Source organism: Pelodiscus sinensis, chromosome 4, assembly GCF_052426305.1.
Source record: "Pelodiscus sinensis isolate ZL-2025 chromosome 4, ASM5242630v1, whole genome shotgun sequence".
Classification (NCBI taxonomy): Eukaryota; Metazoa; Chordata; order Testudines; family Trionychidae; genus Pelodiscus; species Pelodiscus sinensis.
The window spans coordinates 75499833-75521517 of record NC_143055.1 but is presented as its reverse complement, the minus strand read 5'-3'; the positions used below and the strand labels follow the sequence as shown (position 1 = coordinate 75521517).

The following is a 21685-nucleotide window of genomic DNA, read 5'->3' as shown; positions in this document are numbered from 1 at the left end:
TAAAAGAAAGTTATGTAAATAATTTTTCTCAATAGGATACATTCTTTGAATAATTTAGTTTACACTTCTGTGGTCAGGAAGGTTAGCAAAAGCCATTTTGAATTCTTTTCACACAGGGACTTCTCTCACTGAGCGGACAAAGGAGGAGGAAAATGGTATCAGCTTTGTGCTGCTACTTATAGCAATAGGCAGAAGATGCATAAGCATTCAATCGTTCACCTTGGATTTATATAACTTAGGCTGTGTCTAGACTACATGCCTCTGCCGACAGAGGCATGTAGATTAGACAGATCGGCAGGGGGAAATGAAGCCGCGATTTAAATAATCGCGACTTCATTTAAATTTAAATGGCTGCCCCGCTCTGTCGATCAGCTGTTTGTCGGAAGAGTGGGGCAGTCTAGACGTTCCCCTGTCGACAGAAAACCCTTTTGTCGACTGCCCCGTTATGCCTTGTGGGATGAGGTTTACCGGGGTGGTCGACAAGGGTTTTCTGTCGACAGGGGAACGTCTAGACTGCCCCACTCTGCCGACAAACAGCTGATTGGCAGAGCGGGGCAGCCATTTAAATTTAAATGAAGTCACGATTATTTAAATCGCGGCTTCATTTCCCTCTGCCGATCTGTCTAATCTACATGCCTCTGCCGACAGAGGCATGTAGTCTAGACACAGCCTTAGTGCTTAATGGTGCAACATAATTTTCTCTTAACATAGCTTTTTAAGTCAAATGTAGAATATTTCAACAGAACAAATTTTGGTTTGCGTGATTTTGAGAACTGAAATACATTTTATCATATCTGAGAGGCTCACACTGAAAAGTAATATATTGGATTTTAGTGATAATGACTATAGTGGTTTTAACAGTCAGACTCTGATAGTCATTTCCCAGAGAGCTCTGTCACTTACTACAGAACTAAACAGTCCTAAGGTATCTGTGTGAGTCCCCACCCATTTATGAGAATAGGGAGAAGGAACAAAACCAGTCTAAAGTTGAGTTTTTGTTGCATTTTAAACAATATAGTGAAATGGTGACCAACTATCAACGTATTTACATAAAGAATATTAAAATGGCACATTTTTATAAACATAACAGTAAATCCACTGCTATTATGTTTTCAGAAGTATCAGTCATAATATTTGTTAATGGAATGCATAACTTAGACCCAGAGATGTCAAGGTGCCATAGTGATGGGCACTTCTGAAAAAAGGCAAGATGCCCAGATAGGCTCCTTTCTGCTTGCATGGTACAAAGAGAGATGAATAGCTCACAGATCTTGGAGAGGAGTCAAAGAAAGGAAATAGTACACAAAGTAATCTCCATTGTGTAATTAGCTTTCTTCAATGGCTGCAGCATAGTTGATTGTATTGAAGGACTAGGTAAAAGTAGACATTTTGGGAACTTAGATTGTGTAGACATTCTTTTTGAAGGACTTTAGGACTTCAAATACATTTAGCATTATTTATTACTTCTATATATCAGACAGTAGTACCCTTCATTTTTACTGCTTTTCTCTGCCGTGATCTTCATGTGCAGAGGGGACCACCCAGCCTTATGATGAGGCAAAGTTGAAATGTGGAGCATAATACAGTAGGATAGCTCTCTGTGGGTTTCTTCCCTGTGAATCCCTGTCTCTGTATGACATTGTCAAGCCATTTCCCCTTCAATATCCAATCTTCTTTAGGCCCTAGACCTACGTGGAACAATAATGATAGTGACAATAGTTTGGGAACCAAGGTAATATCTTTTCCTTGCAGCCTTCTGTGGATTTAAACGGTATTTAGCTTTTAATCAGAAACATTGTTTAGTATGACTCAACTTTTAGCAAAAGACAGTAGGCCAAAACCTCATACAATGTCACAAATCCTTTTTAAGCATTTGTGAGTTTTTCCTTGTATTACTTTTAAAAGCCCTGAAAAGGGGATGATGTTTAGAAGCTTAATCTGAAAAACAAATGTTCCTTGCAGAGAGCTGTTCTCCACAGGCATTGTTGTAGTCATAATAACCCAGAGGAGGCTGACAGTGCAGTCAGACGGTATGAACAGAAAGAGGTTAGATAAACAGGGATGTCTCATAATGAAGGCTGCTTTGTTGATAAGAGTACAAGCTATCTGAATGCTGAATTCAACTTGCTTCCCGTTGTTGCAAAAATGTACTATGTAAAGCAAGCAGATAGCAATGTGGTACTCGTTTCAAAATTGAATCTGAAGATATGACATCCGTGTGAATCAGAGATCAATTTAAAGAAGCTTCAAGTATCAACATGCTAAAGAGATGGAATTTTGGCCAAAATAGAAATTATTTATTTATTTCAGGGAAAGGTTTGTGGTAGAAACAGAAAGGAATATCAAATCCCTTACTACTTTATTTATTTCTTTGCTTGCTTGTTTGTTTGTTTTATTTAAAGCATCTGTCCTGCTGATGTATTCTTTCTGAATCCCACAAAATTAAAATATTAATAGTGGGGTGTGGGGAGGGGGAAGAGGGAAATCTTACAACAGAATAGGAGTCTTAAAAGAAATCAACCATCACGCTGCAGGATTACGTAGGATCCATACAATGTAGTCTTGATCAAAACTTGCCAAGCAAATATTAGTTCTGTTACTAGACTGTTCATGTCATTCTTGAAGAAGGCAATATTCATTCACAAATGCGTGATTTTTAGGTTCCTCATGCAACAGACATTCTTGACACTGAATCACAGCAGTTTCGTCTTTTGTATTCCTTTCAGGGAGAAAATTTATTGACAAGGTTGTATTGCAGCAACTCTGGCAATACCTTAACTTCTCCAATCCCTTCATATGCAATATGTAATAGAGGTAGCATTACCTGCATTGGTCAATTAACTTTTTCCATTGGACAAAAGACAGGTGTGCAATTGGATGTTTTCAGATCTATCAATAGCCTTTGATAACATGATCGGACATGTTTAATTACCAAAGTTTACACGAGGAGTTTATTTGATTCACAACTGATTCTGTATGTCCAGATAGAAACAATGATCAACAACAGCTGTGCTGGGCTAAGAAGACCATGGCCTTTCCCATCAGACATGGGTCTTGTCAGAGTGTTCAATGCTTTAACATCTCCAAAGAAGGTAATTTTCACTATCCATATCCTTGCTTTCAAAGCCTTACATCATAAAGACCTAACATCTCTGATCTTTGTCTCCTTCATTCATCTCTTTTTCCATCTACCTAATGACCACTTTGTCATCTTCAGCTCCTTCCTCCTTATCCACCCTGAATACTGACTTGATGCCAGTAACATCCCATCTATTTAGATAGGTTATTCTGAAAGTGGACTGTAAACAGAGTTGTTTTCCTTCTTAGATTTCTGGACTATGGATTATTGTCATTTGTACTTTTAAATGAATTGATGAGTATTTAGAGAGATGTATTGCATGCGTCAAAACAGATAAATCGTAGATGCATTAGCCCTCATAAGATTGATGGAGAAACTCAACCTTTCATCACTTAGAATAGAAACTTCATTAAACCTGATAGCTTTAAATATAATGAGACACTTGGCTTGTTAACAACTATTTACCAACATCAACACTGGTTGCAGGTAATAGACTCCTATTCCTTTAGAAATATAAACACTGTCAAATCAAGTGTATAAATGTAATAAGAAAAGCAAAAAAAGATTTTGAGGAATAGCTAGCCAAAAATTCAAAAAGAAATAGCAAAATATTTTTTAAGTACATTAGAAGCAGGAAACCTGCTAAAAAACCAGTGGGTCCTCTAGATGATCGAGATATAAAAGGAGCAATCAAGGACAATAAAGCCATTGCGGAGAAACTAAATGGTTTCTTTGCTTCAGTCTTCATGGCTGAGGATGTTAGGGAGATTCCCAAATCTGCACCATCCTTTGTGGGTGATGAATCTGAGGAGCTGTCCTGAATTGAAGGTTTTGGAACCAATAGAAAAACTTACCGTTAACAAATCATTAGGACTGGATGGTATTCATCCAAGGGTTCTAAAAGAACTCAAATAGGAAATCCTTTAAATTGGCTTCCATAACTAATGACTGGAAGATAACTAACGTGACACCAATATTTAAAAAGGGCTCTAGACGATCCTGGCAATTATAGACCGGTAAGTATAACTTCAGTACCGGGCAAATTAGTCAAAACAATAGTAAAGAATAAAATTGTCAGGCATGTAGAAGAACATAATTTGTTGGACAAAAGTCAACATGGTTTCTATAAAGGGAAATCATGTCTTAATAATCTATTAGAGTTTTTTGAAAGGGTCAACAAACATGCAGACAAGGGGGATCCAGTAGATATAGTATACTTGGATTTTCAGAAAGCCTTTGACAAGGTCCCTCACCAAAGGCTCTTGTGTAAATTACATTGTCATGGGATAAGAGGGAAGATCCTTTCATGGACTGAGAACTGGTTAAAAGACAGGAAACAAAGGGTAGGAATAAACGGTAAATTTTCAAAATAGAGAGGGGTAACTAGTGGGGTCCCCCAAGGGTCAGTCCTGGGACTAATCCTTTTCAACTTATTTATAAATGATCTGGAGAACGGGATAAGCAGTGAGGTGGTAAAGTTTGCGGATGATACTGAACTGTTTAAGATAGTCAAGACAGAAGCAGACTGTGAAGAACTTCAAAAAGATCTCACCAAACTGAGTGATTGGGCAACAAAATGGCAAATGAAATTTAATGTAGATAAGTGTAAAGTAATGCACGTTGGAAAAAATAACCCCAACTATATGTACAGAATGATGGGGGCTAATATGGCTATTACAAATCAGGAAAGAGATCTTGGAGTTATCGTGGATCGTTCTCTGAAAACTTCCACACCATTTGCAGCAGCAGTCAAAAAGGCAAATAGGATGTTAGGAATTATTAAGAAAGGAATAGAAAATAAGACAAAGAATATCTTACTGCCACTGTATAAAGCTATGGTACACCCGCATCTCGAATACTGTGTCCAGATGTGGTCTCCTCACCTCAAAAAAGATATTTCCTGGTCTTGAAAGGGTTCAGAAAAGGTAACTAAAAATGATTAGGGGTTTGGAATGGGTCCCATATGAAGAGAGGCTAAAATGACTGGGACTTTTCAGTTTAGAAAAGAGGAGACTGAGGGAGGGATATGATAGAGGTATATAAAATCATGAGTGGTGTGGAGAGGACAAATAAAGAGAAGTTATATATTAGTTCACATAATAGAAGAACTAGAGGACACCAAATAAAGTTAATGGGTAGCAGGTTTAAAACTAATAGGCGAAAGTTCTTCTTCACACAGCGTGTAGTCAGCCTGTGAAACTCCTTGCCAGAGGAGGCTGTGAAGGCTAGGACTATAACAGAGTTTAAAGAGAAGCTAGATAATTTCATGGAGGTTAGGTCCATAAAAGGCTATTAGCCAGGGAATAGAAATGGTATCCCTGGCCTGTGTTTGTCAGAGGCTGGAGATGGATGGCACGAGTCAAATCGCTTGATCATTGTATTCGGTCCACCCCCTCTGGGGATCCTGGTGCTGGCCACTGTCGGCAGACCGGCTACTGGGCTAGACGGACCTTTAGTCTGACCCAGTACTGCCATTCTTATGTTCTAAATAAGCACAAAAACATCCTTTATCCTTACTCTCTGTAATGATGCCTCCTAATAGGCATATTTATTTTTGCTATTCTATGAAATCTGTACATAGCTCAAGCAGCAAAAATTTTAAAAAATCACTGTGCTAAAAACATGCTCAATTAATTGCAATGTGTACAATGTAGTGATTGAGTGTTTTATACCATTAGAATTTAGGTCACAGTCCCGAGTTTTCATTACAGTGAGACAAATTCCAAGCTGTGAGCCTGATGTGAGAGACAGTAAAAGTGTGACAGCAATTCAGCAAGGGACATTAAAAACATTAATGAACAAACATAACCATCTGAAACTGAAACTTTTAAGAACTTAGAACAGTTTTCCATAAAAATAAAACCAGGAAACCGTAACAGTTTAAGATAAAGACATTCCCAAAAGACCCAGTCAATGAAAGGGAAAGTTGAAACCTTTCAAATACAGTGGTTAATTTGGAATACAACTGAGTCCTACACAAAGAAATCAACATAATGATATGATAAACTGAGGACACAGTAAGTGTCATTCTCACAATAAATGTTTGATATCACTAGATTTCATAGAGTATTCATGGAAATGTTTTGTACGTTTGAATAAAAATAAGGTATGATACACTTTTTAAAACTTCTCATTGAAGGAATTCTTGAAAACTACCAACAGTGCTCTAGCGCGAACAGGAACCGCAAACAGAAGAGTTTGAAGATGGAGTTCTCCAGGTAAAAGAGGAGTAAAAACGGGACCCTTGTGGCTGTCTGGAGTGTGTGTTTGTGTGTGGGGGAGTTATTTGCAGTGTGCTGAGCGTGTGTGTGTATGTGTGTGTTTGAAGGAGCTTCTAAAAGGTTTGAAATCTAGAAGCCTCTGTTAATTGGCTGAGCCTCAGTCAGGGGGAGGGGCTACCAGAGCTATATAAGCCTTTGCTGTTCCTGTTCGCGGTCTCCCTGGTGGCTGAGTCAAACAGGAGAGTTTGGAGAGGGAGGTTATAGGGGGAGGTTAGAGGGCACTAGTGACTTCTGACCTTCTTTAAAACATAACTCTTAGAATAATCTATACTCCAGAGGTTTAAAAAGAATCCAAGTTTACACTTAAACTTATTCATTAGAAAAATGCAGACAGAAGCCCAGCAGCAGAGTGGGGGCTATCCTGTTTATTGTGTCGAGTGTAACACATATGATTACCTGCTCTGTGGGTGGGTGGCATATGTGTGCACCCGTTGCAAGGAGCTCCTGACCTTCAGAGACCAAGTTAGGGCTTTGGAGGCCAGGGTGGCGGAACTGGAGGAGCTAAGGGAGGTAGAGAGCTATGTTGATGAGACTTTCCAGGACACTGTAGTACTGTCCCACCTCCAGTTTGAGAGCCCCGGTGCTCTTAAGGAGGATGAAAGTCTCAAGGGAACAGAGCATTCAATGGGAGCAGAGGGAAACCATCCCGTAGTTGGGACCCTCCTCCCAGAGGATGTAGCGGTATCCCCTCGCACTGGGGATACCTCTGAGGGGGAGGGAATGCCAGTTAGGAAGAGGCAGGTGTTAGTAGTGGATGATTCGATTGTTAGAAACATAGATAGTTGGGTTTGTGATGACCGGGAGAACCGTATGGTCACTTGCCTGCCTGGTGCAAAGGTTGCGGCTCTCTCGAGGCATCTAGACAGACTTATGTGTAGTGCTGGGGAGGAGCCGGTGGTCGTGGTACATGTAGGTACCAATGACATAGAGAAGGGTAGGAGAGATGTCCTGGAGGCCAAATTTAGGCTGCTAGGAAAGAGATTGAAATCCAGGACCTCTATAGTGGCATTCTCGGAAATGCTTCAGTTCCATGCGCAGGGCCAGGTACGCAGGCGGAGCTTCAGAGTCTCAATGCGTGGATGAGACGATGGTGTAGGGAAGAGGGGTTTAGATTTATTAGGAACTGGGGACACTTTTGGGAAAGGGGGAGCCTCTATAAGAAGGATGGGCTCCACCTGAACCAGGGTGGAACCAGACTGCTGGCACTAAACATTAAAAATGCCGTAGAGCAGTTTTTAAACTAAGAGATGGGGGAAAGCCGATTGGTACGGAGATGCACGTAAATCGGAGGGAGACTTCTCTTGGAGGAGAATCCACTGATAGAGATTCTCTAAGCTGTAGTCAGAAAGAGAGGAGGGGAGAGGGCAAACCATGGGCCAGAGCAGACAAACAACCGCATACAAAGGAATCCAATGCACCAGGGAAGGGCAGACAAATAAGCAGTGGCAAATGTTTAAAGTGCTTGTACACACATGCTAGGAGTTTGACTAATAAGATAGGTGAACTAGAGTACCTCGTATTAAATAAGGAGATAGACATAATAGGCATCACTGAAACCTGGTGGAATGAGGAAAATCTGTGGGACACAATCATACCGGGATATAAAATATATAGAAAGGATAGAGCAGGCCGGGTGGGTGGCGGAGTGGCACTGTATCTGAAAGATAATGTAGAATCAAATGAAATAAAAATATTGAGTGAATCAACATGTTCCATAGAATCGCTATGGATAGTAATTCCATGCTCCAATAATAAGAAATTAGCAGTAGGGATGTATTACCGACCACCTGACCAGGACAGCGATACTGACATTGAAATGCTAAGGGAGAGTAGAGAGGCTACCAAAATAAAGAACTATAATAATGGGGGATTTTAATTACCCCCATATTGACTGGATACATGTCACCTCAGGAAGAGAAGCGGAGATAAAATTTCTCAATGGCTTAAATGACTGCTTCTTGGAGCAGCAGGTGCAGGAACCCACAAGGGGAGAGGCAATTCTTGATTTAGTCCTGAGTGGAGCGCAGGATCAGGTCCAGGAGGTAACTATTACAGGACCGCTTGGGAATAGTGACCATAATATAATAACATTCAACATTCCTGTGGTGGGAAGAACTCCTCAGCAGTCCAGCACCCTGGCATTTAATTTCAAAAACAGGAATTACACAAAAATGAGGAGGTTAGTTAAACAGAAATTAAAAGGTACAGTGACCAGAGCCAAATCCCTGAAAGATGCATGAAAACTTTTTAAAGACACCATAATAGAGGCCCAACTTAAATGTATACCCCAAATTTAAAAACATAGCAAGAGACCTAAAAAAGAGTCACCGTGGCTTCACCACCATGTAAAAGAAGCCGTGAGGGACAAAAAGGTATCCTTTAAGAAGTGGAAGTCCAATCCTAGTGAGAAAAATAGAAAGGAACATAAACACTGTCAAATCAAGTGTAAAAATGTAATAAGAAAAGCAAAAAAACATTTTGGGGAACAGCTAGCCAAAAACTCAAAAAGAAATAACAATGTTTTTTAAGTACATTAGAAGCAGGAAGCCTGCTAAAAAACCTGTGGGTCCACTAGATGATCGAGCTATAAAAGGAGCAATCAAGGACGATAAAGCCATTGCGGAGAAACTAAATGATTTCTTTGCTTCAGTCTTCATGGCTGAGGACGTTGGGGAGATTCCTGAATCTGCACCGTCCTTTGTGGGTGATGAATCTGAGGAACTGTCCCGGATTGAAGTGTCATTAGAGGAGGTTTTGGATCAAATAGAAAAACTTAATGTTAACAAATCTCCGGGACCGGATAGCATTCATCCAAGGGTTCTAAAAAGTCAAATGGGAAATTGCTGAGCTATTATCTGTGGTTTGTAACCTATCCTTTAAATCGCTTCCGTACCTGATGACTGAAAGGTAGCCAACGTGACACCAATATTTAAAAAGGGCTCTAGAGGTGATCCTGGCAATTACAAACCTGTAAGTTTAACTTTAGTACCGGGCAAATTAGTCGAAACAATAGTAAAGAATAAAATTGTGAAGCATGTAGAAGAACATAATTTGTTGGAAAAAGTCAACATGGTTTCTGTAAAGGGAAATCCTGTCTTACTAATCTGTTAGGGTATGTCTACACTACCCCGCTAGTTCGAACTAGCGGGGTAATGTATGCATACCGAACTTGCTAATGAAGCCCGGGATTTGAATTTCCCGGGCTTCATTAGCATAAAGCCGGCGCCGCCATTTTTACAAGCCAGCTAGTGTGAACCCCGTGCCGCGCGGCTACACGCGGCACGGGCTAGATAGTTCGAACTACGTAGCCATTCCGAACTATCTGTACTCCTCGTGGAACGAGGAACGAGGAGTACAGATAGTTCGAACTACGTAACCATTCCGAACTATCTAGCCCGTGCCGCGTGTAGCCGCGCGGCACGGGGTTCGCACTAGCCGGCTTGTAAAAATGGCGGCGCCGTCTTTATGCTAATGAAGCCCGGGAAATTCAAATCCCGGGCTTCATTAGCAAGTTCGGTATGCATACATTACCCCGCTAGTTCGAACTAGCGGGGTAGTGTAGACATACCCTTAGAGTTCTTTGAAGGGGTTAACAAACATGCGGACAAGGGGGATCCAGTAGATATACTATACTTGGATTTTCAGAAAGCCTTTGACAAGGTCCCTCACCAAAGGCTCTTGTGTAAATTATATGGCCATGGGATAAGAGGAAAGGTCCTTTCTTGGATTGAGAACTAGTTAAAAGACAGGAAACAAAGGGTAGGAATAAATGGTAAATTTTCAGATTGGAGAGGGGTAACTAGTGGTGTACCCCAAGGGTCAGTCCTGGGACCAATCCTTTTCAACTTATTCATAAATGATCTGGAGAAAGGGGTAAGCAGTGAGGTAGTAAAGTTTGCAGATGATACAAAACTGTTTAGGATAGTCAAGACAGAAGCAGACTGTAAGGGAATCCATGAAGATCTCAGCAAACTGAGTGATTGGGCAACAAAATGGCAAATGAAATTTAATGTGGATAAGTGTAAAGTAATGCACATTGGGAGAAATAACCCCAACTATACGTACAGTATGATAGGGCCTAAATTGGCTACGACAAATCAGGAAAGAGATCTTGGAGTTATCGTGGACAGTTCTCTGAAAACTTCTACACAGTGTGCGGCGTCGGTCAAAAAGGCAAATAGGATGCTAGGAATTATTAGGAAAGGGATAGAAAATAAGACCCAGAATATCTTACTGCCCCTGTATAAAACTATGGTACACCCACATCTTGAATACTGTGTACAGATGTGGTCTCCTCACCTCAAAAAAGATATTTTTGCCTTGGAAAGGGTTCATAAAAGGGCAACTAAAATTATTAGGGGTTTGGAACGGGTCCCATGTGAGGAGAGGTTAAAGTGACTGGGACTTTTCAGTTTAGAAAAGAGGAGACTGAGGGGGGATATGATAGAGGTCTATAAAATCATGAGTGGTGTGGAGAGGACCGATAAAGAAAAGTTATTTATTAATTCCCTAAATAGAAGAACTAGAGGACACCAAATGAAATTAATGGGTAGCAGGTTTAAAACTAATAAAAGAAAGTTCTTCACACAGCGTGTAGTCAACCTGAGGAACTCCTTGACAGAGGAGGTTAGGTCCATAAAAGGCTATTAGCCAGGGGATAAAATGGTGTCCTTGGCCTCTGTCTGTCAGAGGCTGGAGAGGGATGGCAGGAGACAAATCACTTGATCATTGTCTTCAGTCCACCCTCTCTGGGGCACCTGGTGCTGGCCACTGTCAGTAGACAGGCTACTGGGCTAGATGGACCTTTGGTCTGACCCAGTACGGCCGTTCTTATGTTCTTATGTTAGCTATAATGATTACACATCCCTTGTTGAGTGTATTTGGTATTTTTATGATGATAATGTCCACAACATTTCCTTCAAAGTTTTAGACTGTGAGCTCCTCAAGCCATGTGAGAGCCGATGTAGAAAAAAGGGCAATTGGCAGTCTGTCTATGCCCAGAGCACACTTACATAAAGGCCACCTGGAATAGACAAGCACTGTTTCAAAGTGCTGAACCAGATGGCATGTGATGGAGGGTCTAGCTGATGTTAGTAATAATGCATCTCACATGTGACCTCTTGAAAAAAAAACTCCTGCATTAAGGAATCCTCTGTTCTGAAAGAGTGTAAAATAGTAAGCACCCATTCACATTATTCTTGAGGCTGAAGTATCTAAAGATTGCAGAGCTCTAAAATAAGGCTTTTGTCCTGACAATTCTTGTAGATAATTTGTCTCTCTGTTCCCAAGTCATTCTGGGGATGTAGTCAGTTATGGCAACCCCCCTACCTTGACCATTTATATTTTTAGAATATATTTGAACGTCTTTAATCTGGTAACTCTGGAAAAGGTAAAAATGAAAGCATTTTCCAAAGTACTGTATTTTTATTTCACATATAACATAGACAGCTATTCTACAGGGTGTCAGAGGGAGAGAATATGCAGGAGCATGCTGAGGGTGATGTAGGAGAAATGTTCTGGTGTTTAACTATATGGGTAAACCATCTTGAAAAGTTTAAACAACAACCTGGATTCCGTCTTGGTTTCTCTTCTCCTTCCTCCCCTGAAGGTCCTTTCTTCCTCTTTTGACCTTTTAGTGGGAAAATGCATAGACACATGACCTGGGTTCTGCCCAGTAACAACACTTACTTAAGGGCTGCCTCACTAGTTATAAGGGGCTGCCCTTTTGAGTGGCATTGTTTGGAGATGCTTAGAGGTGCATGCCAGCACCACATGTGTAGACCTGGTTTCAGGAAGGTGAGTTTACCTGCACACAAGGGGTAGGTTACCAGCTTCTGCCCTTTTAACTGAGGGCAAACACACTCATGATGATGCAGGGAGGGAGAGTGGACCAACCATTGCTGGAGAACTAAGATCATCTAACTTCTCCTTGCCGGTTAATGAGATGGAATAGGCAGCTGTTTCGTCACTATGAGGGTCTTCAAGCTGCAGGACATGGAAAAGAGTCCCTAATCCTCAGTCTCTTACCTGGGCCCCATCTGGGGGAAGGAACTCACCTTTATCCGTCAGCACACCACTTCTTGTTGCTTACATAATTACGGTTAATTATGTGCTTCCTTGTTGTACCTAGATTCTTAATCCTTTGGTTTACCTTTCATTTGCCTTGTTTGGAACTGTTGAAAAAATACTTAGTTTGTTTAGACCTGTTTTGGCCAGGCATACCAAACAACAGCAAGGGTATGGGAGCTGGGAGGGAGGGAAGGTGCCTGAGTTTTCTCGGGGTGTGGTGCAAGGTCTGGGATGGAGGGTGAAGGAGGAGGGATGGGCATGTGGGGTCTGGGTGTGAGGGGGATGATGGTGCATTACTGGGAGCACATATGGCTCCATGCCACCTGCTGTTCCTAGGCTTTGGCCACTGCTGCTATGGGAGCGGTGGGGGAAAAGTCTCTAGAGAAGTGCTTTGCCCAGGTTGGAGTGGGGCAGGGGGAGGGAGGGAGGGAGCAGCAGCGTGCAGAGCCGCTTCCTCTTCCTCCTGCCAGGATCCAAACAATGGATGTTCCCGTATCAGGGATACCTGGATTATGGAGGTTTAAGTGTATGTGAAGTACTCTTAGTATTTGCCTTGAAAGATCAGTGGAATATTGTGTTATAGAGTGTGTTAAGAGTCATAGACACAGAGGATGCCCAAACCTTAAGTTTCAAGACACCTTCAAGAGAGATCTCAAATGCTTTGGTATTGAGCTGCAGATTTGGGAATCCCAAATGAAAGATTACTCAAATTGTTAATCCAGCCTGGAGACAGGCATCACAGAACATAGTAAAAAGTGGCTCTGTACAATCAAAACAAAAGGAATTAAAAAATGAGTGACTAGCCATGTTCAACAAGAAAACGCCTTTTGTTTCAGTCAATGAAATAATTTTTTTGTCCAGAATAGGTGTTTATAGCCATTAAAAAAGTTGTCGCATCCAATGTTATCTCACATGTGCAATATCCAAGTGTTAAAGACAAAAGGGGCCATTATAACTAAAGTACACACTGCAACATCATTTTGCCCCATCTATGTTTCTTTCTACTTTACTCTGTCCTCTGAATATTTACCATTTATCTAACTAGTATATAACACTAACTGAATTTAAATAGGCCCTGGATTATCCCTAAGAGAAATTAAGAAAACAAACAGGAAGAAAGAAAGACAACCCATAGCTGATACTGTGTGTGGGGGGTGAGGGAGACACAATTTAAAGTTTTGGCTTTCCCCAAATCGCTCCAGTCATGCCTCCCTCCAGAATGCCTTCTCTCACCTGTCTCGAGGTGGAGTCTCATTCTTCCACTTCTAGACTAGGACATGATACAGCCACAACAGCCCTGTATCACAACCTGTAGGTCTGGCTGGATTTGGGACAGCTGTGCTTTCTTTGAAAACAGTGATGTTGACCAACAGCCTACCTGAAACAAAGTATTTATTTAGCAAAATTATGTGGTGGTGGTGGGTGGGAGGGTTGGATTTTATGAGAATAATCTACATGCATATTTAGTCTCATCTTATATTATGCTTAGCTACAAGCTAAGTGTGAGAGGATTGCATCTTAAATTACTGGAACAGAATTGTAAGCAAGGGTTGAACTACTGCTTGCTACCAGCCAGCTAAAAGGAGAGAGCTGCCCTGGGGTGGGTGTGCCCCCTACAAATGTTTAGCTGTGCAAGATAATTTAACTGTTGATATGTGAATACAGCTCATGCCAGGATGGGGAGGGAATCCAAGGTGTGGTTATGTAAATCCAATTCAGCCAGGGCTGTTGGATGATCAGTGTTGGAATGGAATGTGGTGTATTGTAAATAATTTGGGACTATTGTGGGGGTCACAAATCATGCTACCCCTAAATGTGGGAACTGTAAAACATGCCACCAGTGCTTGCAGGACAGACACCACCATCATTGTAAGAAGTCTCCAAGGAACAAGACTCCCCCCTTCTCCTGTTTGATCAGCTGTTTGTCGGCTCAGTGCGGCAGCCATGTAAATTTAAATGAAGCGGCGATTATTTAAATTGCCGCTTTATTTCCCTTTGCCTACAACCCTAATCTACATGGCTCCGTCAACGGAGCCATGTAGTGTAGACGTACCCTAAGAGCTGAAATCATTGGTTTGGCTGGGAGCCAGACCCATTGCAGCCAGTGAGAAGTGGTGACCATCAGCGTGGCACGGAGCAGCGGCAGGTGAGGAGCAGCGACCAGCGGCGTGGAGTGGCAACAGGCATGGAGCAGCAGCAGGTGAGGAGTAGTGTCCAGCGGCATGGCGTGCATGGTAGGAATGGCAGCAGGTGAGGAGCAGTGGCAGGCGACTAGCAGTGCAGCTCAGCTGGTAGAAGCGGCGGCAGGAAACCAGCAGAGCATCCGGTGGTGTGAAATGAGACAGTTGGTGTAGTGTGATGGAGTGACTCGTAAGGTGCCCCCTATCTATCCCTTCACCCCCATTTCTACCCAGGTTAGGAGGTAAAACCCTGCGGGTGAACTTTTGGACTCTGGGTGTCACTGACCAGGGACAGAGACTTTTGGGGTGTCAGACTTTGGGACTTCAGGTGATTCTTGGCTGGGGGTGGGGAGCTTAGCTTATGTTTGGGTTATCAACTCTGTTTGTGGTGTTTTCCCAAGTTAATGCCATATGACTTCTCTCTGTTCCATTAAATATTTCTTTCCTACACTCAGACTTTGTGCTTGCGAATGGGGAAGCATTCCCCTCTCAGAGGCACCCAGGGGTGTATGAATTTCCCAGTTTACTGGATGGGGACTCGAGCTGGTTCTATGTGAGATGGACCCCAAGATATTGAACCCAGCCCTGGTTGTTGCCAGGCCTACTCGGCAGAAGCGTTACAGAATGAACCAATTTATATTCTCCTAGTCTCCTGATTCCCCTCTGACTTCTTCTCACAGCCAAATCCTATATGAGAAAGTACAAAACACATGAAAGGGCTACCACAAAGAGACCCTATGAAGGAGTTACTCTTACCATATGCTCCTTATGGTTAGGTCTAGAACACAGTCTTTCTTCATCTTGCACCCACTTCCATTGGTTGCCCATGCTGTGGCCTTCCCCTCTCTATGACTCAGGAGGATACATCATCTTGATTTGGCCCTCCATCCCAGTCCCTGTACAAAATCCTACTGGAGAAGCTGTCTAAATGCCATTTCACAGAGTCCTCTGTACCATCTCTCCAGATCTTGGAAATTGGTAGGGAAACCCAACACCATGCATTGACAGGTTCCAGCTCAGGGACCCCAATGACTATCAATCCAGGTCTGCTCTGCCTCAGACCCTGTTGCTGTTTCCCTGGAATCCTTCCCACACCCACCTTAATTTTTCATTGCCTATCTCTGGTTTACCAGTGAGATTCCTCTGTATCTCATAGCTACAACAGTCTTCTCACTCTCTTGCCAGATTCCCCAGTCCTTCTCTCTGACCAAATCCCTTTCTCTGTAGAAAGTGAGGGTGGGCTTTCTCCCTGATATAATCCTGTCTCAGTGTCTGGTTCTCCACTGGGTGCCGCATGTAAGGTTAATTGGCCCCCATCATCCTTCTCAGGAGTTTGGATGGGGCTGGACACTACATACCATACACTTTCTAAATACTATTCTACTTTCTGGTTCAGGGTATCAAATATGCTAAAATTTACATTAGTAATTTAGAATCTCATACACCTATGATCACAATCACATATATAGGTATGAGCTCTTCAAAAATAATTAACAGCAATATATTTTATGTACAATAGAATCTATTTTATTTTGTCCTAATAAAGTAATTTGCCTGACAAGAGAATTGGCCAATCACTTTTGGGTCATGGGACAGTGCTATTTCAAACATTCTTGCTTAATCAACAGTATGGGAGTGAAGTTCATAGGGGAAACTGGTTATCAAAAATCTGTGCATTTCCTTGGTAAAAGCATTAATTAGAAGGTCCTGATTCTCCAAGAAGTGAGTGCTTTACTTCATATGAGCTCCAAAACAGTAAAGTACCAATAAATTAAATTTTCAACTCCAGAATAAGACTTTCAAAGTAAAAATAAACCTATCATGAGTCATTAACTACTTTACTGTTGCCACTGGTGCCTGTTAACATACTCAGATGCTATAGGGGGGGGAACTATGTAAGAAAGTAGAAAGAAATGTAGGCAAAATACACCTTCAGTCCCATTTAAGCGTATGCCACCTTTGAGATAACATTTGTTTGGAACTCTGCCACTTCTGAGAGGCAATGCATAGCATTTTGCTTTAACACAGGAGTGCAACAAAACCAACAGTGGATAGATAAAGATAAAGCTGAAGTTGAAATATTATATTGGGACTATGAAGGGAATCTGGATATTAAACTTGTATTTAATCTTCTGAGGTATTCCAAAACTGGAAAGATGCTTTTTGCTATTTTTGTGGGGGTGGGAGTAATTTAATTACAGTAAGTCTCATACAATATGTGTACTAAAAGAGAATGGAAGTCTGCTTTAATGAGCACTGGGATCTTAAGGTTTGATTCTTTAACACAAAAACCAATGAGAGTTTTCTATTGATTTCATCTAGAGCAGGATTGTGCCTTCATTACAGTAATAAATGTTTCACTTTTTGCCATTTCTAATCACACAATCTTTTAAATGCTTAAGTTAAAGAAACAACAACAAAAAGACATTAGTTTCAGTACATTCCTATGAGACAAAGCAGAAGTACAGGTATATGTAGTACATTCAGATATAATCTTTGGACAGTAATTAGGCTATGTCTACACTGGCAGGTTCTTGCACAAGAACTCTTTGGCAGAAGAGTTCTTCTGCAAAAACTCTTCCAGAAGAGAGCATCTACACTGGCATGTGCTTTTGCACAAGAGATGTGCTTTTGCGCAAGAGCATCCATGCCAGTGTAGATGCTCTCTTGGGCAAAAAAGCTCTGATAGAAAGCTTAACCATAGGGCTTTCTTGCACAAGAAATTCTTGTTGCCTGTCTACACTGGCCTCTTGCGCAAGAACAGTTGTGCAAAATGGCTTATTCCTGAGTGGGAGCATCAGAGTTCTGGCACAAGAAGCCCTGATTTCATACAGTAGAACTTCAGTTTTCTTGCACAAGAACACACAGCCAGTGTAGACAGGCAACAAGTTTTTCCGCAAGAGCGGCCGCTTTTGTGCAAGATCGCACCAGTGTTGACACAGCCTAAAAGTAAATAATTCTTGAGAGTTATGCTCGTATGTTTGGCTTACTTCATCATTATAAAACTAGTATTATGCAATACAGACTATCAGTGTAATATAATTGCTGTATTATCTTACTGCAATGATCACAACAAAGTAAAAGCAAAAGTACCAACTATTGCCAAGGATACCACGCCAATGGATTCTTAAATGACGATGGTACCTCAGACATCTGAAAAATGTGGCATGTTCTGGGTGGTGCTGAAGGACTAGCAGGGGGAGGCTAGCCCACAACCCTGCCACTTCTGCCCGAGGCCCCATCCTATCTGGGAACATAGAGCTGCCCCCACCGTCATCATTGGCAATTCTGTTGGCTCCCCTGCTATGGATGGACCTATCCTTTATTTATGTATCTTTCTGGACTCTGTTATACTCTTGGCTGTCACATCCTCTGGCAAACAGTTTCATAGGTTGGCAACTGATCTGGTTGGTTTAGGTTCCAAAGTCTGAACAAAAGCTATAACCAAATTAGAAACTAGATGCAAATTCCACTCTTGCAGTACAGGAAGCTCAGTGTCAGAGACTGAGCAATACTGGAGTCATTTATTCACATCAGTTTCTCAGAAAGGGATTAATAAGAGAAAATTTAACTCTAAACATCTTCATGTTTTGGTTGTGCTTGTAAAACCACAAAAATGAGTTTTAGTAACATCAAAATCAAAATGACTCCTAGCATATCTACACATTATTTCACTACCCCAAACAAAAACACACAACTAATGGCTACTCAGACTTTCAGTCGAAACCAAATATATACCCTTTGCATTAATTTTAGACTTTTACATAGTATAGAATTATATTTACCATTTCTACTCTCTTAGCCTGAAACATTCTTGTATCAGATCATATTCACATTTATCAAGTTTTCCTTAATTTATTTCTTATTTCAATTTCCTTTTCTCAGTTGCCTAATATTTAAATTGCACAGTCAAAGCCTTACAAAATTTTTATTTTTTGTATAAAATACATGATACATTTTGGTGTAGCACTTGTAGTAGTACAAACAACCAAAGTTGTTTAAGCTGAGTAGCAATAGTTTGGTAAAAGATGGAAGGATGCAGGGTTGGTTTTATGTGTTATTTCTCCCTTTCAAACATAGCTCTCAACCTGCTAAAAAGCAAATGAGGAAGAAATTAACAAACACAGGACCCAGCAAGAACTATTGAATCAAAGCTATTCAGACAACATTTGAAATTGAACTAAGGCACTTTAAATGCCTCTATGGTTAATTTATTGAACACAGGTTTTATGGCACAACCTACCTCCAATAACATTTGGCTTTTAAATCTACTTGTGAATTTTATATATGGGTAGTCATGGAGGTACAGAAAGATAGCAGGAGAGTATGTTTAATCTTGTTGGCTTGTGAGCAGGTGTTTAGAATGAAAGAGAATGCATCATGGAAATTAATGCTAACGATATTTTCTGTTCCACTATAGGGGCATCTTTCAATGTCTGTTTAAGTAAGGCTATGTCAGCATTTCTTTTTTAATCCTCATTTTTGAGAAGTTTAACTCTAGGTTATAAGCCATATTCTGCAGAAACAAAACATTGGGCTGGAATCTCAGCTGGTGTGAATGAGTGAAGTCAGTCAACTATGTTGATTTACACCAGTTGAAGACATGGTCCATTGTTTATCCAGATTTAGTAGACACTTGTTTAATCATTTAGCATTTTTTAAAAGAAATATTGCTGTCATCTTCTAATTTCAAAATTGATCATTTTTGTATTGGAGCAGCACCAATGAGCTTCAGTCAAAGCAACATCATACTAGGTATTGTACGGGTTGAATCTCTCTGATCCAGGACACTCTGCTCTGGCAAGACCATGGATGTTGCTGGACCAAAGAGCTCCTGGAGCAGACACACTTATGAGCTGGGAACTGGGGCTGGCTGGGAGCAGGGGCTGAATGGGAGTCTGTCAACAGAGAGGCCAGTGTTTGGGAGCTTATCTGGGGCTGGGGACAGAGCTGGTTTAGCGGCAAGGGGGCCAGCAGCTGAGAGGTATAATTAAGCTGGAGAACAAAGTTTTGTAACCTTGTTTCTATCTATTTAGGAACTTGTACGGTCCCCATCATATAGTATTGGAAAACCTTTGTTGTTGGAATGATATAAAATAGTGAGAGTGTCTGTTTGCTCAGTTTCCATTACTCACTCTAGTCACTGAAGCTCATCAAAACTTTTTTGACTAAACATTTCTGCATTCAAAAATGACATTTCATCCAAACTGAATGTTTCCATAAAATATGTGGTTTTGATGAGACTGTCATGATGAAGGTTTCTCACATTTAGGATGGAATTTCTGACTGAAACAATGAAAACACTGACTCTATAGCTAAGTGGTCATGGAACTCACTTGGATTTGGGGACACCCTGCTTAAGTCCCTGCATTAGGCAGAACATACATTTCCTCATTGGTGTCACAATATCCAGCCTATTTTCAGAAATGAATTTTCATCAAATCCAGCTCTGAAGACCTCCATTCTTTCTTAGGAGAATGGAAAGCTAGACCCCATGAATGCCTCCCAGGACCATCTCTATTTCTTATGCTTCTATTCATTTATATCACAGATCTTGGCTCACAGCTCTTCCTTAAGCATAAGGCTTTGTCTCCACACAAACTAGCACAGGATTAATTAAACTGATATAAACTGTTGTATAAACACACACTTCAGTTTAAGATGGACTTTAACCTGTTTCTAATTAATTTAAACTAACTGAAAATAGGATTGGTTGAAAATAAAATAAGCATGTCTACACAATTTTGTACTGGTTTAACTATATCAGTGTAAAATCACAGCTTATATTAAGACATGGTAATAAAGATGCAGTGAAGAGTTTAGATCTTTACATTTGCTTGATACTAGCTTTTTACAGAGACAGTGCTGGTGTTTTGGTGCCAGGTTCAAAGCTGTCATAAATCAGAGTAGCTCCATGACTCTAGTGAACTTGTGCCCATTTAGACATACAGAGGGCCTCTCTGTCTAACTTATTGTGATGGACAATACCCCAATTAGGTTGGAAAGAATACCAAAAACACCCATTGCGGTAGCTGGTAGAATGGACCACCATATTTCTCTAAATGAAATATAACTGACAAGTGTAAAGACCCTGTGGGAGAGGTTATTCCCCAACTGCTGTCAACCTTCTTTGAGTGAGATTTAGAACTCATCTGTATTAAAATGTTAGGTGGGTCCACCTATGTCACATAGGGATTAGAAAAATCTGCACCCCTGAGCAGATGTGAAAGTAAGCAGGCATGCCCTGATGCGCAGCTCTGGCAAGGGCTGGCTAAGCTGCAGCAAAAGCCATCAGGGAGCTATTTAAAGAGCTGTCAGAGACCCAGGTTACAATAGGACAGTACTTGTAGTAACATTTTAAGTTACTTTCACCACTGCCCCAAATAACGAAGTTGGGCCAACCTAATCCCCTGGATAGGCAGCACTAGTTGATGGAGGAATCCTTCTGTTGATCTAGCTACCATCTCTCAGGGAGGCAAACTGCCTATTCCAACAGGAAATCCCCTCCCATCTGCATAGGTAGTGTCTACACTGATGTGTTACAGTGGCACAGCTGCAACATTTGAAGTATAGACCAGATAATAGTTTCTCTCCTGTTTCAACTTTAGGCAGATCTGAAGAAGAGAAAAAATTGCATAAAACAGGAAGTGTTTGGAAACTGGTAGACAAGTGTGGGATGGTTGCTTCCTTTAGCTGAAGTAATTTCTTTATTATAATATGCAGGCCTCGGTAAATAGAAAACGAAGAAAATATTATTTAATCTAAAGCAAAACAATTTTTTAAAAATGTTTGTTGAAATGAAAAGTCAGCAAAATTGTATTTTTTGCTCAAATAAAATCTTGTTTCATTTCTAGATGTATTTGACCTTTAATAATAAAAGCAAAAGGCTAGAGTGTCAAAGTCACTGCAGAAAGAGGTGGCAGGTGTTGGTACTGCAGCCCCCCTCAATCTCTCCTGTGGAAGCTGATCCATTTTTGTGTAAAGAATTGTTATTGGAGACGAAACTTAAACTTAAGTCTCTCACATCCTAGGTACTCACCCTAATTACCAGTCTATGGAATCAGACTCATGCTTTT

At 41.0% G+C, this 21685-nt stretch overlaps 1 long non-coding RNA gene across 2 annotated transcripts in view; it reads left to right on the top strand.

Annotated features, from left to right (window-relative positions):
• The first annotated feature begins 588 nt into the window (after positions 1 to 588).
• The window catches only part of LOC142829615 (uncharacterized), a 129130-nt gene continuing 108033 nt past the window's right edge, over positions 589 to 21685 (top strand). For both annotated transcript variants that reach the window (XR_016349445.1, XR_012904199.2), the window contains exons 1-2: positions 589 to 3092; positions 6219 to 6297. This is a non-coding gene — a long non-coding RNA (uncharacterized LOC142829615). The remainder of the gene's footprint in view (positions 3093 to 6218; positions 6298 to 21685) is intronic.